Genomic DNA, 21,638 nt, shown 5'->3' with positions numbered 1-21,638 from the left:
GGAGGCACCACAGCTTGAACAGGACGAAGCCGTGAGTCTTGACCCAGCTGCAGGATACACCAGACAGCAGGAGAGGGACAGCCACCGCTGCCTCTCCTGTCTCTCTTCCCTTTGCCCTGCCACAGCACAGATGTGGGGATGCACAGCTGGAGCACAGGCAAGAAGCTGCTTCAGGTGAGGGCATCAGCCAGCACCAACAACTGATGAGTGCTGCACTTGCACACTCTGCTGTAACAGTGATTTTTTAGCAGCATGCAGCCAAGAATACGTTTCAGCCAAGAACAGGAGACCTGTGCCTAAACTTAGTCCCAGTCTCATGAAACACTACAATAGCTGGGTAATAACATCGATGTACGCGGTATATCAAATGCAAAATTTTACACAGAATCATGAACTTCACAGCATCTTTGAAAAACAGATAAACACACTGGTATTAGTGTTACTCTTCCCCTTTACACATTAGTTTTCTCATTTCATTAACCCTTCAAACTATGATAGAAAGCGGTTTATGGTAATTAAATGTCTTTTGCTGTTTGTTCAATACAATGATCCCCAACCTGTTCAGAATGTTACTGGGCACCACTGCAATAACAAACATATAATTAAAAAATATTTTAGTTCTCACAGCTCACTGCCATGAATTTAAGTCTTGATTTTTTTTTAAATAAGTAATATATTTCTATCAGTAGCATCTGCTTTCTTGTTTCTATTTCCTGAAGAAATATTCTGAAAAACGTTACCTTCAGTAATGCTGCAGGCACATGATTTGCTGTATGTATTTTCTGTATTGGCTTTTCAGACACAAATCGTGTTCTCCTTCAGTTCTAAATGAGCGACTGTGTCTCCCCTTAGACAAGGTCATGCTATATAAACCAAAGTCGCTTCCTCTTTTTCACAGAAAACTCATTTCCTATTTATTAAACAGAAATGTTAAGCTGTGACTAATATAAAAGCCTAACTATAACTATTTTGACTACTCTCAGCCTCTCAGAGATATTTCACAAGATTACTTTAAAATAAGAAACACCAGGTATTTCTAAAATGCTGTTCCTCTAGCATAATTCTACTAAAGAGGCTATGAAAAATGCTGCAGTATCTTCTAGTAAGTGTCCAGCACTGCATATGATAAAAAACCAAATACATGTATTTAGTCTGATGACTAACAATACTATTCAATATCAAAAGCTAAATGAAAAAGAGCACAGATGGTAACTATTTTCTTGTATGGTCAACGGCATTTAGAAAAAATGAATATATGTAAATATTTTAACATTGACTTAAACTATGGGTATGATTTCTCTCCTTATGCAGTTTAAGCATTCCAGCAAATCAATACACAATTTGTATTACATTTCGCAGACTATAATATTTTATAGATTTTTTTGGTAATATTGTGAGTATATTTGATAAGCACTGTGATGGTTAGATTCAGAAAATATCATGTGGCATTTTATTATTAACACTCGGGAAGCAAAACGTATTTCCTGTCCTGAATATGGTTCTGAATCCAATTTTTATTCTATTGCGTTTGGTATTGAAATGTATTTTTTGTCTATGAGTTTTAGATGTTTTTCTGACCCATACAGGAGCTTTTAGGAAATAAACTCTTTGTCAAATCTCATTTCATCATTAATGTTGCATTTATTGTACACAAAGATGGCATCTTTGAATGGAAAAAGTACTGTTCACTTCATGGAGGTTTACAAATCATTTATTCAGAGTTTGAGGCAGTCTCTTCCAAAGTTGTTGTGCATATGGTTTTGCCTTGGGCCTGTTCTTTTTGCGTAAGAAACCTATTTACAGGCAAAATTTTTAGGATTTTTTTTGTCTTTGTTTAGAATTCTAAGATGCACTTCAATGTATTCAAGATGTAGTCAGCTCTGGATGTTTCTGAAGTACATGGGCTTCTTTGAAAGATCAGGTGTAGTATGATCAGGCCAAATTCATACCTGTGAAGTATGTTGTCACGTTAGAAAATTTCTGATATGTAGATGTAGGAACCACCATCTGCAGGTAATTGAGTGCTCTTCAGAGCCTCAGACTTTATAACTTCTGAGCTTAGTGCATGCTCATAAGTAGTAACATATCTGTCCAGGAAATCTTCCACGCAAGTGCTCCTACTCTTCCTGTAAATAAGGATCAACATTTAGGTTTTGACATTCCTACACACAACTTCCAAATCCAAAGGACAGGCGTATGTAACTACGAAGTTCAGCAACTCTGTCCTCACATTTGGTTTCTAAATTCTTTACTGTAAGCAGTTTGCTTGCTATTTCTGAGTCTTGCCATTGAAATGCAAGTGAACTATATACACATTGACAGTTTACAAAGTGTTGGCACCGCTGTTAGTCCGGCCAAAACCCACAGCCCTTTTGCTGGCCGAGAAGCCATACTGATACCTCACGAGCATACTGGAACCACCTGGGTTCCTCCCGCCCCTGCTGAGAGAGCACTGAAGGCCACATTCCCATCTTAACATTAGGCATAACAAAATCTGATCAAATGTGGGTTATAGACCCTCAGGATGTCATTTTAGTTGATTTCCACCCACGCTACCCTTCACTATACTCCCACAGTTTCATTATATTGCTTCACTTGAAATTCCCTGACTAGATACCCTGCTCCCCACCCACGCATACAAATGCTGCACCTCAAGATGCCGTTCAGTTCGCACACTCTTGTGAAGGAACTTTAAGGGAAAGCGTTCCTCCCCAAAATCTCCCTTTTCCATAGTTTAACTTCACTGCCGAGTAAATCTTCATACCACAACAGCTGTCATGGGAAGCTGAAGAGTAGTAACAGCAAACGGCAGAAACTAGTAAGTTGCTGTTAATAATAGTTAATAAATTTATTCTTTGTAATGAATACAACCACTTTTCGTGTCCAACCCTTCATTCAGCATCAGTAGCAAAATCTCCTAAGCCTTTAAAGATGAACCAGACCTTCTAGCCTGTAATATTACATACAGTCTGCTGTGACAGGCCATTCTAGAGCATCCTCTAACAGCCAAAGCTTCTGACCACTTTGTGTCTCTCCAGAATTTTCAATTGTCTTGACAGTCATGCTGAAGTAGGAAAAAGGAAATATTACTGGCATTTTAGTTGCTATCTATTTTGTTATGGGAAGTTTTTCTATGCTTCCCTACTTTAGTTAATGGTTACTTCCTCTTTATTCAATATGACTAATTTATAAACTAATAACAAAGTAGTTCTTGTTAGAAACTCCCAGGAGGTGTTGCTGCAGCAGATGCTTGAGTTTAACTGCTGAGTCACTGTGTCATCTGATCATTGCAAAAAAGAACTTCTGAATTTACAGGTTTATAGCAAAATTAAATCAAAATCACTAGATAGGATTCTTTATTCTGGATCTATATTTGTAAAAAACTACTGTAAAGCATTCAGGATTAAGAAAATTTACTGCAGACCTTTACAGTGGACTGTCACGATCAGTAGGACAGAGTGTCTGAGCTTCCTATCCACCACCCAGCAGGACTGCATGTTCCTGTCACCCTGGAAGCATCCTTATGCTAGAAAATAGTTTTTCTTAGAGTTCAGATGCAAAAAAACCTCCAGACACACAGCCTTAACTGACAGTCCTCAATGTAGAGAAACATCATAGGTTGTGTAACATTTTTTGATACTCATTTCATTAGCAATCTATGCAGAGAGAGATATTAACTTATTTTTTAAAGCTAAATCAAATGCATAGTAATGACAGTAAACAGGAAGATGGAAATGAATAAAACAATATGATTGCCAAGACAAGGAGATGACCAAGATGGCCTCTGTCCCTCCTAAAATATCCATAAGAACATGAAATTCAATACAGATATTGCAGGCTGGGTGCTGTCACAGGCTGTGTCCTCAGGAGAGAGGCAGGCAGAGGGGAAACTGAGGCAGGGGGGTGGGGAATAGAGAGAGACAGGAATATAACCTGCAATATCTGAGCATTGCCAGTAGTACCTACCAGTCCCCGCTAATTATATGCTTGCCCTAGGCAAACTAGTTGTTCCACTTTCCCCTCAAAGATGAAAACCTAATTTCACCAATGATGTCCTATATAGGTTCCCTTGACTAATATATGCCCCATATGTACTCTCAACTGATTGCCTGCTATCTGAATGCACAAACTATCCAAGTCTGGGAGAAGAGGGAACCAAGCTATAAGGGAAAAATTAGTCATTTTGTGTTGGAGCACAGTCAAACTAGTAGGTTGCAACAAGGCTTTACCGTTGGTCAGATTCTACTGTCTGTGCTGTAGCTCCTTCCTCCAGAAATGAAACCACACTGCTCCTGCTCCATCTGACCCCCTCTCTCACCATCCTCAGGGGTATTTAACCACTTAGTGGGAACGAGCTACACCTGCACATCATCCATGTCAATCAACCCACTGCCGCTGAGGCAAGGCCACAGCTGCATGTTATCAGTGCTAATCAACCCACTGCCTTCATTCCTCTACAATTTTGTACTCAGGCAATTCTATCTTTGGTCATGTATCAAGAAGAAAATATTGAATGACAAACAATAAATTATGTCACAAATTAAAAGGTTTTTCTTTGTGGTAAATAACTGCATGTCATGCTAGAAGAGGAACAATATTTATTTCTTCAAAGTCAAAAGGAGAGATTCTTGGAGTGAGAGCTACACAGTGACATACATGTTGTCTTATTCTGTCATGCAATTTTATTCGTGATGCTTATCACGTGACAGACATACTTTTAAATTCCCTGAAAAAAACACCTGATTCCTGCAATTCATACAAGTGAAGAACAGCTGCACACAAACCACCTACCCCACTGCACCTTCCTTTAAATGAGTAGCCAGGTAAAGAAATGGGAGAACATTAAATAGAAGAAGATATTTCTATAACTAGCATGAGGTCCATGATCCTTTCAGCTCGCTGGGTGTATTCGATATGGGCCTTACTGAGTGAGAGTTTGGCAGCTTTCCTCTGGAGACAACAACCTCCACTGCTTCCTAACACCACTGTCCTCAACAGGCACAACCTGCTGCAATGAGGAAGACCGTAAAAATGCAGAGTGAAAAGGCTTAGGGTTCTGGCTTCAGTAGCGAACTGACACAGGGAACAAGGTGTTACGTACTGAAAGATATGTTGGAAGAAGTCACTGCTGCGGTGTGCATTGCTCCAAGCCCCAGCAGTAGCCATCCCTAACCCACAGTCAGCCACTAGAGGGAATGCGTACATTCTAGAATCATTAACATAGGAAAAACAGATGTTTGCACTTTCCTAATTGTTTGTATTCCTTTTAGAATTCTTTTATCAAAATTGTCATGTACGTAATGATTCTGAAATGTGCTCTACTGAGCCATTTCAAGTCAGAGAAAGTACAGTATTAAGGTTTAAGTGAAAGTAAAATTCCTTGAAGTAAAAAATTGTTACCTGCAATTCAACTTTTTGCAACCCAGCCTGCCTCATTTTCCTTCAGATTTGCAGAAAACCCCAACAATATCACTGTTTCTGAGTAAATCTAAGTGAGAATTTTTCAAGGAACATAACCTAACAGAAAATGCTGACTCACTAAAGAATCATTTTTTTTCAGTAAGTTCCCAATTTCAGTCTCCATGGAATTTCCAGGCAGAGCAGAAGTGTGAATTACAATACCGGAGAAGCAGCTCTCCCCTCCTTTCCAGCTTTCTTGCATCCCAGGTGAGGGGCACAATGAAGCAGCTCTTGGATAACACTGAGTTGGCCTATTTTTCAGAAGCTGTTTCAGTTTGCATAAACAAATGAGAAAACTTATTGAAGCAGGATTTCTTTCCTTTCCTTATGAGGTGAATGCATTAACTAGAGGCAAATTTGCTACTCTGGAACCTGTTTCTCCACGAAATTCTAGTTTCTGGTTTATTCCAAGACTACACAGGACTTTTTTAAGGTCAGAAACTTCTGTATAAAAGAAGATCTTGGCCCCTTTCAGCTTAACACTTCTTCATAGCTGTCACAAACAGTACCATGTTTTGGTTTATTTTCTTTGATGGGAAGCACACTTACAGAAATAGAAGAATTAAATTCTGCCTATAGCTGACCTTCTTTCCCTTTTACTTAAAAAGTCTGCAATTTTAAATCTGAGCTTGTCTGACTTACAGTTTCATCTGGACCAGTTACTCTTATGTTAAAACGGGTAGAAAATCATTACATGAGTATTTGCTTTTAAGATTTAAAAAGTTTTACACAGTCTTGACCCCTGGCCAGAGAGAAGAGCATTCCCTATGTACGGCACTCTAGAGTATGTGGCAAGACTGGTATATCTTCATCAGATATATAAGAAAACTCCTTCAGCCATCAACAGGCAAGCCTAGAAATGTAAAACAGTATAGCATGTAGAGAGCTAAATATCTATCATCCAGACTGTTAATAAGGTTTTAAAGCTAGTAATTTAAAAGCCTAAAAAAAATTCCACAAAATAATTAATAGAAAACAGACAAAAAATATACATAAGCTGCAAATGATAAAATATAAAAATGTGTAATTGGGGTGGGGTGTTAATATCTGCTGAGAAGATTGACCTCTAAAGCACCAAACGAGGCAGTTAAATAAGGCAAAAAATATAGAAGGTCTGGGTTTTTTAATGCAATTAAAGAATAAAATTAAAAATTTGGACTAAGGACAGGCTAGGCTCTCACAAGATCATCTACACATTAAGGAAAATAATTTTTTAAATATTCACGACAGTGTTGCATTACTTGTAGGAGAAAAATACTTCACAAACCCATAAGGTGGCAGCAAACCCCTTTTTAGTTGAGAGTGGGAACTTCTGTTTTGCACAAAGTTGGTTTTTGATGTGCTTCAACACCGCCCCCCCATAGTCCAATTAAAAAAAAAAACAAACACCACCAACCAACCAACCAACTAACCAAAAAACAGCTTAGTACACCAGTCACATACGTATTCCTCTAATTTTAAAAGTATTATCTCTCACCAGGAGCATCAGATGCTTTCATACAGTAAAACCAAATGTCATTTAAATCCTCAGGAAAAACAAACAAACAAAACAAACCCACCAAAAACAAAACTCCCACAATGAAAGGACAGAACGTGCCCCACTGTGAACTGACTGGTAACTTCTTTTCATGACAAACCAGCTGAGCTCGGTGCTCTGGCTATTGAATGAGAGTAACTAACAACGTGGCTTATGCAATGGTTCACTGTGACAAAATCCCCTTCGCTTACATTTTCACGTTACTGAGCCCCATGCCATTTTAATATTCAGGATCTCCAGAAAGCATATATTTGCAAGCAGCATGGAAAAATATGCTAACTTTTCACAGTCGTGTTTAAAGCTAAGAAATATCTCCATCTGTGCACTAGCTTGGTTCAGCGTCAGAAATAAACAAGCTGTATTGTACGTGAAATATTCTCATTGCTACTACAACCCAATGGCTGCAACATAGTGTCTGCAGTGCTGACAAGTCTGGAAGAGTCTTATCTACAAGCCCTGGCCTGTCTTTCAAATCTGCTTGATACTGGAAACAAAGTACCATGTGTTTGGGTTTCCCCAGATATATTTAATCTTTTTTTGCACTGAAAATGTGTCCAGGCAGAGTGAGTGGTGCTGTACATCTGTCAGGGGGTGCAAGGCACAGGATTACGGCTAGACTCCTGACTACGCAGAAATCCCAGACACAGTTACTCTGCGTATGCATTTCTAACGTCAGTACACACAGAGTTAGCCTGGAACTTGGGATTTTACACACAGCGGAACCTCTATTGCAATATGTTTGATTTTACACACAGCTGAATCTATATTGCACAAAGAGTCCCATAATTTCATGGTACTTTCTGATTCCATACAAACGCTAGCCTACAGCACCCACCGTACCTAGACCAAACTAACAAACACATGCAAAAAAGTCACAGTTCAGTGTACATATCCATTTTAATTTTGGTCATAACCTACACAAGCCTAACCCCATTACTGGAGTCTATATTTAACAGCAAGAGTTTGTTTCCTCGGTTTCCAAATAAAGGAGTTTTTTATGCTTGTTACCCTGGCAATCTCAGCCTGCAGTTTTGCAATCCAAGCTATGTTATAAGCTGTTCAGTTTGTAAAACAGCAAGAATGAAGGCTTGTATTTCTGAGTTGTTAGAGCCTTCCTTGGCTTCACCGACAAGCTAATGGATGAGTGACTTGTGGCAATCCATAACAGCGAGCCAAAGCAGCCTGCAGAACTAGACCTGAACTAGATCACACTGCCTCATAGTCTGCAGGATTTACAGCTACAACTTGAACAGCTGTCACCTTTTCCTTGCCTGTGACAGAGCGAGGAGAACTGAATCTGCTGTTTCCTGACCTTCTCACAGATGTTTCCTACTCCTCAGCCTCTCCTAACTTAGTTCTTGTACAGTTCAGTAGACACTGTTTTCCCTGCGTCTGCTTCCATAAACAATCACTGAATGTTGCATTTCGTCAGCTGAGACAAAAGAGGTCAGTGCGCGCCATGCTGCTACACAAACACCCAGTGTCAGGACATTCCTCTGACCTTCAAATATGGCATCCTTTTTTATTTGAATTTCATGCATTACTGTGAGTTTTTATGCTTTCCCGATTCTGTAAGATCATATATTACTCTGTCATAATTAATGCACCAAGATTAAATGGCTATGCATTAAATTAAAAGCAGGAAACAGAAAAAGAATGAAACAAGTCCCACATCTGCTCATTAAATTAGTATGATATCAGCTGTGAGCTAAACTTGTCAGAAAATTGAGCTGTTTTACTCAAGAAGATTTATCAACAAAGCTTTTACATGGAAGAACTGTGACCTTTAGTTAGCACTATACTTTATTCTTTGGACTATGTTCAGGAGCTAAACTAACTTTGACTCTTGGGGCAAAACAAAATAAGCAATAAAATATCTTCTCTATGTAATAAAGAAAAATTCTTTGGGCAGCTGGAAGATGTTAGTGCTTTAACACATACATATTTTGGGAATGGTTTAATGAACCATAAAAAAATACAGTGGTCTAATTCTGAAAAGTTTAATATATTAAATACACAAATATTTATACATGGAATAAAATCATGGTATGGGAAAGACATCTTCATTCAGCGCTTATTTAAAGATCTATGAATCAATGACAGGAATAAATTCTCCGATGTCATACAGTTATTCGGTTCCTTTAGAGCTAGAAACAGCTCTCAGGATTGCCTTCTTGGGCAATGGAAAATATGGGCCATTCATACCGCTACTTCTTATACCAGCCGCTCCCTCATACCTTTCCCTTTTCTCCATGTAAGCTGTGACAATATCAAGCTCATTTACATTACCTGAACCCTTAGGAAAATTGAGCTTTTTAAGCAAGACGCATCTTGGAGAATTTTTTGTTATGTACTTTAGTCTAAATGATTGGTATGAACAGCACTGCTGGAGCTGGATTTCTTACCGCGGTAAGAAGTTATCAGCCTCACCTTTTCATTCCATTTCACTTTCTGAGATGTCTGCTGAGTTGTGCCAATTAAATTGTTTTCAGAGCCATGTAATAAACGAGGCTGCTGTGATCCCCCCCACATCAACGTGGGCACAGAAATATGCACATGGGCACAGCTAAGAAGGAAGGGACTGCTTTAGGGGAGTCAGTGGTGATTTAGATCTATCTCAAACTACAGCCTGGTGATGGTGTTTTGACAGCTTTGGCCTAAGCCAAAGGTGTCACAGTTCCCTCTGGTCACTTGTTTCCTCCCATCCCTTGATGCCAAAACTGGCAGAGTGAGCTAATTCCAAGAGGTAAACTTGCAGAATATGACCTTTGTCTAGGTTTCCTGCTGGCTTAGGAAGGCAAGAAAGTTCACTGCAGGGTCAGACCAGCAGAAAAGAGGTTGTAAACCCCTGAAACTAGGAGCCAGAAGGTGTGGGGCAGCTTCCTCCTAACATCAAGTTTGGTCAGCTTGAACTGATGTGGAAAGGGAAGTGCAAAGGGGCAGCGTTTCACTGGGAACAAGTCTGTGGCTTTCAAAAGGCAGGCAGTGGGTAGGGGTCAGGGGAAAGGCAAGCTGTTACCTTACAAAATTTTGACTGATTAGCTGGGAAGCTTTGGGGACAAACAGTTAAATGTAAGTGACTAACTGATGCCTATGATGTTATTTCTTTGGTTTTCTGCTTCACGTAAAAGTAATTACATTTTAATTTTATTCCATTATTTTGTCAAAGTGAAATGCAGCTTCAGTCCTTTAGTACTATGAAAGGGCAAAAGACCTTAGTATTGCTATCACTGATTCAAGCATTGATTAAAATTGGGGGGGGGGGGGGGGCGGGGAAGGAGTTAAGCAGAATGGATTTGAGGAAGAAGAGGCAAAGAAACCAAAGTCATCTGTGTAAGATAAAACCCGCTGGCTAAACTCCTTTGCATTATGTCCACAGCTACATAAATCAAAATTCTACTGACTCGGCACCCAAGTTATCTTTGGGTCCTGTGAGTAACTTGGTTAAACTATTTGGTTAGGTTTCTACAACGCAAAGGAGCTTTCAAGGTTACTTTCTTCTGAGTTTCTACAAATAGTCTTGTGTTTGATGAAAAGCTCTCAAGAGAAACTCACATGCCTAATAACATCTGAGCTAGCCAAACTAAAAAACATTTCTTGGAATCCTATTTAATGGTTACTCCCAGAGAAGATGTTAATTTATACAGTCCTCCTGCCACCTTCGGCTCTCACCAAAGTCCAGAGACCCTTCCAAGCTCAGCTGTTCTGTGACTCCGTCAAAATGAGTTAAACTACTCCGGCCTCAAGGCTGCAAACACCACAGCTAGGGGTGATCTGACAAGAGTGTGATTAACTAAACATCAAGGATAAAAAGAAATTGCTGTCTCTGAATAACATCACCCTAAGCCTGGGGTCTAAGCAAGCCAGATGAATCGCCCACCAGCAGTACTTACTTCCTTCCATAGACTCCAAAGGGAGCTCACAGGGACTAGCTGTGACTCGTACGTTTAACTCCTACACATCTGGAACTGAATGATGAAAAGCTCTTGCTTAGTAATAAGAGACAGCTGTATCTGTCTTCAGAGGGACTACAACAAGTTGTGGACAACCCTGCAATCTGCGTTTATACCGGAGCAATAATCATGATTGGACAGATTTCAATTAGCCTCTGTTAAAGTGGGTACTATTAGTAGCAGCACTGCTGATACTCCACATACAGCTCCCATTGGTAGCTCTTTTCTCCCCTGTAGCTGGGTTTTGTTCTTTTATTTACTTATTCTGGTTTGGGGGTTCTTCTCTTTATTATTATTATTCAGATTGGTGCTTCTTGTAACTTCTTGTAACATCTACCAGTAACAGTGCTCTGACCAGGAGGCTGGAGTAGATGAACACCCTTCCATTCTGAATGATTCCGTGCAATATTCTTTTTCCCCTCCATCATTTGTAGGCAGTGACAAATCATGGGTAACTCTGAACGGGAGTGAATGTAACTGAGAATGGTGAGGCTCCCACTCCCATCCGTGCAAGCTGTTCCCTGGAAATCCCATCTGGCTTGCCACATTCATTTCTTACTTTTCTTTATAGGTGGGAACCTTAAAAACATTTAAAAATACAAAACATAGTATTTTGAGAACAGCATCACCTCCCCTTCACTGACCCCTGAGGCACACCAAGATTACGATCTGTGGTATTCTAAGATCTCACAGTAGTTTGATGATCTGCTTCTCACAAGATTCACCTTCCCTTCAAATGAGAAAAGAAAATAATGAATGATTTTTCCCACAGAAAAAAAATCATACCAAAATAGTGATGGCAGCCACGGCAGAATTTTATCCTTAGTTCTATTAGAATTTCAAAGCAGAAGGTATACTTGTGCTACACTATACTAAAATAGGGTTTACAATTTAAATCATAATTATCCCTGAAAGCTAATTCAAAATTGCTGGCATTTTATAATGATCATCCAAAGATGTGAAATTCTGTAAAGCAACTAGAGCGTTCTCAGACTTCACAACAAGACTACTTTTAATGTAATTATAGCAATTAAGACCCTTCTATTAATAACTTTCTTTTCAGATTAACAAGCCACTAATGTAGTACAATATAAAGAGGTTTCTAATTACAGTGACAACATTGTGATTTTTGAAAACTGTTTAATAATGTGAGATAAATGACTGCCAACTTGCATTAAGATGTTTTAGGAATCCTGCATAGACCTGATGTTTGATAATTCTGTTTTGAAGACATGATTTGAATTGCAAATTGTATTCAAAGGAAAGTGTAGCATTCTTCTGCCAGAAGGAGTAGAATCTTTATTTGCAGTGCTGAGCAGACCTTTAAAAGCATAGCAGCACTTGATAAAACAAGTCTGTAATTTGTTGTTATTTAATGTAGCTGGCCATCTGATGAAAAGCACGGTGATGACAGAAAAATTTCTCTTCATAATCTGAGAGGATCAAAATCTTAAGTGAATTATCTGGTTTAAACACAGTATTCTCTCAATAGGAAAGATAAGCTAGTCCACAAGAAATAAATAAATATATGTTATTTGATTTAGCATCAGGAAATTGTAAAGTGTTGGAACTGAGTTTCTGTTTGATTGTTTCAGAACACTGTATCTATTTTTGGTATATACGAAGTTACTCACTCGCTGTATAGGAAGCTCCTGGATTCTTGAATAATTTTTTTTCAAATGTTATACGGGTTTAAGGAAGAGTTATTATTCATATTTTATATATGAATACGAAGATACAGTTACATCAGATTTCTCAAAGAGAAATCAGTAAGATGTAAAGAATGTTAGGTGACTACTTTTCTGATTTTTTAATCTGCAATACACTATTCAGAGTCATGTAACCTTTTCAGGTTACTGAGCCTAGGGTGAATGCTCGCTGAGCTACATGGCATTCACGAGTTTCAGACTGAGATACCAAATCACGACAAGTTTTTGTGAACACAATTTTTCAGAAGTTTATAATATGGCAAAGTTAGATTCAAATTCACCTATTATTCACACACCATGGAAAGAGAAAACTCAGGCTTACTTTCTGAAAAAAATTCAAGTATTCATTGCACAGATTAGAAGTGCTGCTTACAGTTGGATGCATTTTTTGAGGGCATAACTGAATTAACAAAAAGGCAGTTTTACTTCATCTGATGTCATTTGTGAGGCTGGGCTAAACTTGACAAATAGGTTTTATTAAAAAAAAAAAAAAGCCATTTACAGGGGACTTTTGCAAAACCAGAAAAGTTAAAAAAAGACTTTTACAAAACTTTATCTGCTATGCAGAATGAAGTTTCCAGGGATTATAGAAATTTCCCAGTTTATATATTCTAAGTGTGACTACACTCGCAACTATCCCATATTAAAGGGAGTGGATAATTAGCCAGAAGCAGGGGGTGCTCCTTCAGCAGGGCTTCAGCACAAAAAGGGATATATTAGAAAAAGAACATTTCTTGTCAAAGCTCTTCTGCTCAGTGTAAAATATTTTAAGAACATACTTGGTGAGACAGAATGTTTCCTTGCCTTAGAGGTTACAGGATTTGTGTGGGAGATTCAGTATAAAAAGACACAGTATTTGATGAAGATCTCCCATACTACTACAGTTGAAGGTCCTGACCACAAGACTATCCAAAAGGAGATCTGTACATCCACTTCGCTTGTTTGCTGGATGTAGCCATTCACTTCTATTCAAAATGCTTCCAAAATGAGAATAGGCACAAGAATTTTTATCTCTGACAAAAGAAGGCAAAATAATCTCCAGAATTCATGTTTTAGGAAACACCTTAATTATCTGGCATTAAAAATAAATCAACTTCTTTCTCTCCTCTACCGTTCCACATCCACGAGCAAATAAAAGAAAAAAGAAATGACAATAAACAATTTTTTAAAGAAGAATTATACCGGGATGTGAGGCAGCAAAGCTTTCCTCTGAAACGGTTGATGTTTGACAAAGTCACAACAAACTGAAAATAGACTCTGTACTGGGAAGTGTTGGATAGTCTTGGCTGATGGTACTGTATTTTGTCATTCATGGAAAAATGAGCAAAGAAAGAAATGAAAGAAAAAAACACTGAGAGGCAGACATGTACTTGGGCACACTGACTGCTGACTTTCTTTTCTTGTGTACCTTTTTGTATATATCATTGCCTTAGTAAGATAAATGCAAGATGCTATCAAGCTGTATTAAAATACCTTTTTTGAGAAAGAAAGGCAACACAGGGATGAGAAAAGTAAACTAAGACTTCAGTCACCCCATATAAGGGAATGGGAAGAAGATGGAAACTAAATAACAGAGAGCAAAGGGTAAGAGAATGCATACATAGAAAAAAAACAAGCGAAAATGTACGAAAAGCTCTGATCTGATGAACAATGTTGTTCATACTCTTTCTTTTTAATAACGTCTTGTGAACTTTTTAGTCTTTACCAGTAAAACGGTATAGCTGGTGCATATATAAAACAGATGTCAGAAATTCTGCTGTAATTTTACATGCCTAATACAGACAGAAAAGAAGAAACACACTACATGGGCAATGAAGTGAAAACACAAAATGAGATATAATTTTAACTGCTTCTATTTTCTTCAGCATTAATGCATCATATTCTATCCAAAAGCTTTGAGATAGCAATACACCCACTGCTCATTAGAACTAGATGCTTGACCAGTGAATGATTTGTTTTTCAGTCTTTAGCTTATATACTGTAATTATTTTACTACTGCCCATTGAACAAGCCCGAATCTAGACTGCACTTCAAGGTGTGCAGACATACTGATAATCGTTGGGACTCACAGATTTGTTTTTGTACAACAGACAGTTTCCCAGTGATACAGTATAGAAGACATGAATTCTGGAGTGTCTCCTGAACAACCAGCTACCCATGCTTGCCTCTGCCTGACCCATCTTCAAGGTCCAATCCCTAAACTTCTTGGTGTCCCCTCTGGACACTATTTTGTAGTAAAGCTGTCTTGCAGCTGTATTTAATAGTACTACTGCTCCTGTTTCTGCAATGACTTCTCCCTTTATCTGGCCCCCTCATTCTGGAGTTCCATGAGAACTTCTCCACTCCCAGCTACACCAACATGCCCCTCTCCTTCTGCCCTCTGTGGTGTTTGATTTCCTGCACAACCAGTTCAGCTCACTAAGATGATGGGAAACTAATTAATCAAAAGACAAGTGCATTTCTCCTGGTCTACTGAGTTGAACTGGCTACCCAAGGAATCAGAGGAGCACCAGAGGTGGCACAAGACAGGTCATGAGACTGTGCAAAGGGCAGCAGGGAGGGAAGAAGGGAAGAAAGGGAACTGCTGCTTTATTCAGAAACGGTTGTTAGATATGATTATTTGTCTTCTCTAATTGCTCCTCATCTACATAGGTACCTTTATTGAATTATTTTTTTAAGTACATGAAAATCTTTCAATTGTCCCCAAAACACGCTTCTTAATTGTATGCAAGCCAATAAACCATTTAAAGTCACGGGCACTATGTGGCTGTGTGAAGCTAAACACACAGGCAAACCACATAGGACAAGACCTAACAAAGACCTAATGCAGTAAGTGTACATAAGCATCAGCCTGTGGCTGAACTCATGCCTTTGTAGGCTCTTTGTTGCTTTTGAAAATTCTTTTTCATTTGCTGAAAATGCAGTTTGCCCTGATTCTTGATCTGTTCTTGAGACGTCACCTTTTTTTTGTAGTGAATACCACTCCTGCAGATCAGTCCTCTTCAGCCATGCTTTTCATCTGTTTCAGAGCTAGAAAACCTACAAAGTCCTTGAAGTCAAACATACAGTGGCCAAAGTGAATCACATGCCACAGATACAAATAACATGTTTTTCAATTTAAATGAAGGCACAAAAGTAGGGAAATTCCCTGCACCAATGGCTTAAGAATCTCAACTAGAATTCTCACCTGCTGGATTAGGGCCTAAAAAATTTGTATTAAAATAGGGGCAGCAAGTGCTAGACTCATAGCAAAGTCATATCATTATATGACACCACTTAAGTGTGAAGAAGGATTAGAGTGCAGTAGAAAATCTTCCAGGACTGAAAAAAAAAAGAAGGGGCAAGCCCAAGCAGGGAGTTTACCTACTGTAGTTTAGAAAATTGTCCTAATTTTGATTTTTTTTCTGTATACCATACATAACAGTAGAAACTATAAATCATTTCCACTGAGACTAGTCCTTTGACAAGCTGTAAGTTACTGGATAAGATCTCAAATTGGTACCTTTCTGGTTGAGCTAAGAGTGGGTTTGATCAGTGACAGAAAAAACAAGAGCATCTGATCTATTGATGTGTCAGCTTAGAGATGTATGACCCTAATGACAACCTCAGTCCACTTAAGAGAAAAATTTCTGCTTGCAGGGCCAAGCCAGAAGTTTTTTCAATGCCTATAAAAGGAGTCTCATATGCAGGAAAGCTGATGATCAGTACTTGTTTCCTAAGACTTAACAGGCTTGCTTTACCTCAGATCTAGGTGGCAAATATCCTAAGAGTCTGTAATTATGAATGGACACATAAAGAATTCAATTACCTATTAATGTTCCCTGGCATTTGTAGTCACAAAAGTGACTTTTACTTACTTCCAATAGTGTTAGACATCACCTCTGCAAGCCTAGGTTGAAGTTATTAAACATACATTATAGCAAAAGAGTCACTATGTTTCCATCCAGCTGGTACTTACATTATCCTTTTCTAGACATTATATACAGTCTTGATGTAAATTCTTACTAATGGAAAATCTGAGAACTGCAGAACATTTGCTGAGCTCTCTTGCATGGGAAAGAAGCCAAAGAATTGCTCATAACATTATATTGTCAGCAGAGCTGTATAGGAAATTATTTCCCATGCCATAGTTTTGGGAGAGATCAAAAATTGTCTTGCATTGCATTGGAATGAAACCAAGAATGTTCAAACTGAGAAACCTGGCAGAAACTCCCCTTGCCCTTTACTTAACTAACTACCCCCATAGTGAAAGTGAAAAAGTGAAAAAAATCAACATGTGAATTTATAACCAAAGTGAAAAAATTCACCATAGTAACATTTTTCAAGTCTGAGCCAGGTAGAGCAGGTTCACATATTGGTCTTCTGTAACTCACGTAAATACCTTACTCCTAGGTGAGATGGAAATATTTTTCCTGTGTTCTCTCACTGTGATCAGAAATTCCACTCCTAGCATCTGAATTCCTGCAGAAAGTTTTGATTTCAAAGAACTGGCCTGCTCTCATGATAAAATAAAAACTGTTTGGGATAAAATTTCCAAATAATTCTAGTTTCAAAATTTTGCTACTGGAGATTGAGAGACCTCTGACACAATTTTCAACAACAAAAAGGGTTTAAAACTCATTGACTTAGGTAAAGTCAATGCAGCTAATAGACAAACATCACATTTTTGGATCTCATCAGATGGAAAATACAAGTGTCTAGATAGGTGTCCCAAATCAAAGTAAAATATTAGAATCCAACAGAAATTATAATGAGGAAAATCTGCCTTAACAGAATTCCTAAAAAAAAAAAAAAAAAAAAAAGATCATATTTGCCTTTAGCTATTTTTTCACATCTTCAGGTGAAACAGCACCTCTCAGTACTGTCAAAAATCTAGTAACAGAATCACAGAATGGCTGAGGTTGGCAGGGACCTCTGGAGGGCATCTGGTTCAACTCTCCTACTCAAGCAGGGCCACCTCTGGCACGTGGCACAGAACCATTTCCAGTTGGCTTTTGGATATCTCCAAGGAGGGAGACGCCATAAACTCCCTGGACAACTTCTGCCAGTGCTCAGTCACCCTCACAGTGAAAAAGTGTTTCCTGATGCTCAGAGCGAGCCTCTTGTGTCTCAGTTTGTGCCCATTGCCTCTGGTCTGTAACTGGGCACCAGTGAAAAAAAAAGCCTGGCTCTATCCGCTCTGTGCTTTCCCTTCAAATATTTACAAATATTGAAGAGATCCCCCTGAGCCTTCTCCAGGCTAAACAGTCCCAGCTCTCTCAGCCTTTCCTCCATAAGAGATGCTACAGGTTTTTAAGCGTACATGCTGGCTTTCACTGGACTCTCTCCACCAGACCTGTGTGTCCCTTGTACCAGGGCGCACAGAACTGGCCACAACACTCCAGGCACGGCCTTACTAGTGCTGGGTAGAGGGGAACGATCATCTCCCTCAACCTGCTGGCAATACTCCTCCTAATGCAGCTCAGGATACCATTTGCCTTCTTTGCTGCAAGGGCACGTTGCTGGCTCGTGGTCAACCTGGTGTCCACCAAGACTCCCAGGTCCTTTTCTGCAATGCCGCTTTTCAGCTGGTCAGCCCCCAGCATGTACTGGTGCCTGCAGCTGTTTCTTCCCAGTTGCAGGATTTTGCAGTTCCTCTTGTTGAACTTCATGACGTCCCTGTCAGCCCATTTCTCCAGCCTGTCAAGATCCTTCTGGATGCCAGCGTGACCCTCTGGTGTATCAGTCCCATCTCCCAGTTTTGTGTCATCAGCAAGTTTGCTGTGGATACACTCTGCCCCATCACCCATTAATGAAGATGCTGCTCTCATCTACCGAGCCAGTCATCTCAACATAAAAAGTTATCAGGCTGGTCAAGCATGACTTCCCTTTGGGCAATCCATGCAGACTATCTTTTTGTCCTTTATGAGCCTGGAAATGGTTTCCAGGATTACCTGCTCCACCACCTTCACAGGGATAAAGGTGAGGCTGACTGGCCCATAGTTCCCTCAGTCCTCCTCCTTCCTTTTTCTAAACATAGGAGCAACATTTGCTTTCCTCTAGCCTTCAGGCACTTCTCCCAGTCACCATAACTGATCAAAAATTATCAACGGACCTCACAATGATATCATCCAGCTTCCTTGGCAGTCATGGGTACCTCCCATCAGGGCCCACAGACTTACGTATATACATTTTGCTTGTGTATGCCCTGACATGATCTTATTCCACCAAAGGTACATCTTCCTTGCTCTAGTCTTTCCCCCTGGTCTCTGGGATTTCTGAAGGCCAGTCTTATTACTAAAGACTGAGGTGAAGATGGCTTTCAGTACCTCAGCCTTTTTCATGCCCTGTGTCACCAGGGCCCCTGCCCCATTCAGCAGCAGACGCATTTCCCCTACTCTTCCTTTTGCTACTTGTGTACTTAAGAACCCCTTCTTGCTGCTTTTGACATAACTTCTCAGGTTCAACTCCAGGTGAGCTTTGGCCTTCATGCCTTTGCATGCTCAGGCAGTGCCTCTGTATTCCTCCCAGGTTATCTGTCCCTGCTTTCACCTTCTGTACATTCCCTTTATGTTTGAGTTTGGCCAGGAGCTCCTTGTTCATCCATACATTAAATATTTATGGAAACTTACTATACAATAAGCTTTTCAAAGAACAGAAAGCGTAGCTCTGGCTTAGTATTTTTCTGATACCATATTTAAAAAATTTTAATAATACAATTTATGATACATTTTGAGGGTTTTTTTTGGTCTAAGTAAATTTACCTTAATTGGAGATTTAATAATGCAGGAACTTTCTCCAGGTTGGCATGTTTGTAACCACTGATTTTGTGACTGGGACTAAAAAGCAGAGATGAATTAAAGAATTAGCTCCGTTCTCCAATACCTAATTTCTGACTTATACCCAGTAAACGACTAAAAAGCCTAAAAGTTACACACTATAATGCTTGGCTTCTACACTTGGACACCTAAAGCGCACAGAGTTCATGGAGCAGTTCCATAATCCAGAACAGACTCCAAGCCATGAAACACTGAGCAAGCAAAGAACCACAGTCAGCAAGCAGCTGCCTCCCAGCTTATCTGAATCACCCATACTTGATAGAAAACATCTCTGCCAGCGGGGAAACACAGCCTCCTCCCATCCCGGTTCTTTCAAAGAACAAAGCACGGCTCATTCTTTCCTGTTAGAAAAGATTTTTCTTTTATTGCTTTCTTCCCTTCTCTTTTTGCCTCTAATACTGTCCACAAGGTAGAAGATCTAGGTTCAAGTTCCTCTTCTGATTGAAGGAAGCTTTGATTTTCCCAGCAAGTGCCATAACTGTGACGCCACAGCACATTTTTCCACAATTTTGCCACTGTTTCAAGAACAGAAGAGTCAGAGGGACAGAGATGAAGAACAAGAAAGAGCAGGATTGTAGCCTGTGTTAGAGGTTCTTTGGATAACGAGTTGTCCTCAATTGTAAAACTGTAGGCTTACTCCATACTTGGTGAATGTAGGTCTTGGGACTGCGTACCTGCTAACTTAGATATACAAACCACTCTCTCACTACCTCAATGGGCCTCTTTTTCTCTTCTGTACAGTGGTACTATTGCAAAAGCGTAGTTAAAACATTTTGTTTAACTGTGTAGCCAAAGTCTGCCAGCTAGGCCACAGTCCTAACAGATGGAAGCTGTAGTTTGAATCCCCGTCGAGGGGGATTACAATTTTGTATTCCAATTTGGGAACAAGTTCACTATCTACTCGGGCATTACAGAAAAAGTGGGGCAGTCTGTTCTCACTGAATTCTTTTAAAAAAGCAATAGCTGTTATTGAATTTTGTAAGGATCTTAAAGCAGCCTCTATTTCACCTGTGGTCTCAAACTTCCTAACACATTAAACCTCTCTGAATTGTTAAATACAAGAATTTTAGTCCATAGAACTTGACTGGATCAAGCACGAAACCGGTGTCAAATTACTCTGTCATTCACAGAATCTCAAATCTAAGTAAGCAAAAAGTAATACATTTAACGAACAGTGGAGAACTAAATATAGGCTTAGCTGGAAAGCAGATACTCAGTAATGCAGTAAGGTTTGTATCTTTTGGTTTAGGCACCCAAGTGCCCTTCTGGGTTTTTTACTGGACCTACCTCAAGACATTCTAGGTAACATTCCCTTGTTCTATCCAAATGGATACAAAAAGGCAAATGTTATTCTTTTCTCAAACTGAGATTTTTTGTAAAAACAAAATTAGTGTATTAAGCCACTTAGAGGCAAGACAGACTCCTATATTTATATTGCACTTAAGAATATACTTACAAAAAAAATAATCTTAAAAGCACACAGTTTCATTAGTTGTAACGTACGAAGCACCGAGTAAACAGTGCAACTAGAAGAATTTAGATGGAAGCTAGTCTGAAGTATTTGCTTCAAAGTTTAAACAAATGAACTGTTTATTAAATAACAGCTTTACTAGAAACAAATTTTCAGCATTGCTAAGTCATTGTAACACTACCCTTTCTCACATACAAGGATAAACTTATAAATCTTATAATACCATGTATTATATGGACTTATAATCTACATATCTAATGTTTTGAGATACATAGTTACTCCAAATGCATTCATCGTTATGGTATCTAAGTGCAAAGAAAATCATAAAACCAGGAAGACAATCTGACAGATCATCCATTCTCTGTTTTCTGGGTTCCCAGAAGTGTGTATGGTAGAAGTATTAGCTTTTTCCCATCTTCTGCCTGTTGTCTCCATGAACTTTGTTGTGGGAAAGTTGATGCTGCGATGTGTCTTATTCTTCCTTCAAAAAATACTAATATTTAAAACAGCTGTTCTGTATTTCCTAGGAAGTTATGAGAAAGCCCAGCTCTCTGCCCTGGGACATTTCAGTGCTGTGTGAGCCTGGCATCTTCAGAATCCTTAAGGGGAAGAGCTATACAGGATCACATTCACAAAATACAAAGTTATTTCTGCCAGGCTAATTAAAGTCATAGAAAACACAGAAAAGAA

The 21,638-nt window shown here is 39.2% G+C and overlaps 1 protein-coding gene across 3 annotated transcripts in view; it reads right to left on the bottom strand.

Moving 5' to 3' along the window:
• Positions 1–833, bottom strand: part of TFEC (transcription factor EC) — a 140,945-nt gene extending 140,112 nt beyond the window's left edge. For 2 of the 3 annotated variants that reach the window (XM_056341044.1, XM_056341045.1), the window contains exon 1: positions 741–833. The gene's annotated coding sequence lies outside the window, so the exon portion shown is untranslated. The remainder of the gene's footprint in view (positions 1–740) is intronic. The other variant, XM_056341048.1, reaches the window with a different exon arrangement.
• Positions 834–21,638: the final 20,805 nt, after the last annotated feature.

This window comes from Falco biarmicus, chromosome 5, assembly GCF_023638135.1.
Source record: "Falco biarmicus isolate bFalBia1 chromosome 5, bFalBia1.pri, whole genome shotgun sequence".
In the NCBI taxonomy this organism is placed as follows: domain Eukaryota; kingdom Metazoa; phylum Chordata; class Aves; order Falconiformes; family Falconidae; genus Falco; species Falco biarmicus.
The sequence above is the reverse complement of the archived record's forward strand: the minus strand, read 5'-3'. Positions and strand labels throughout refer to the sequence as shown.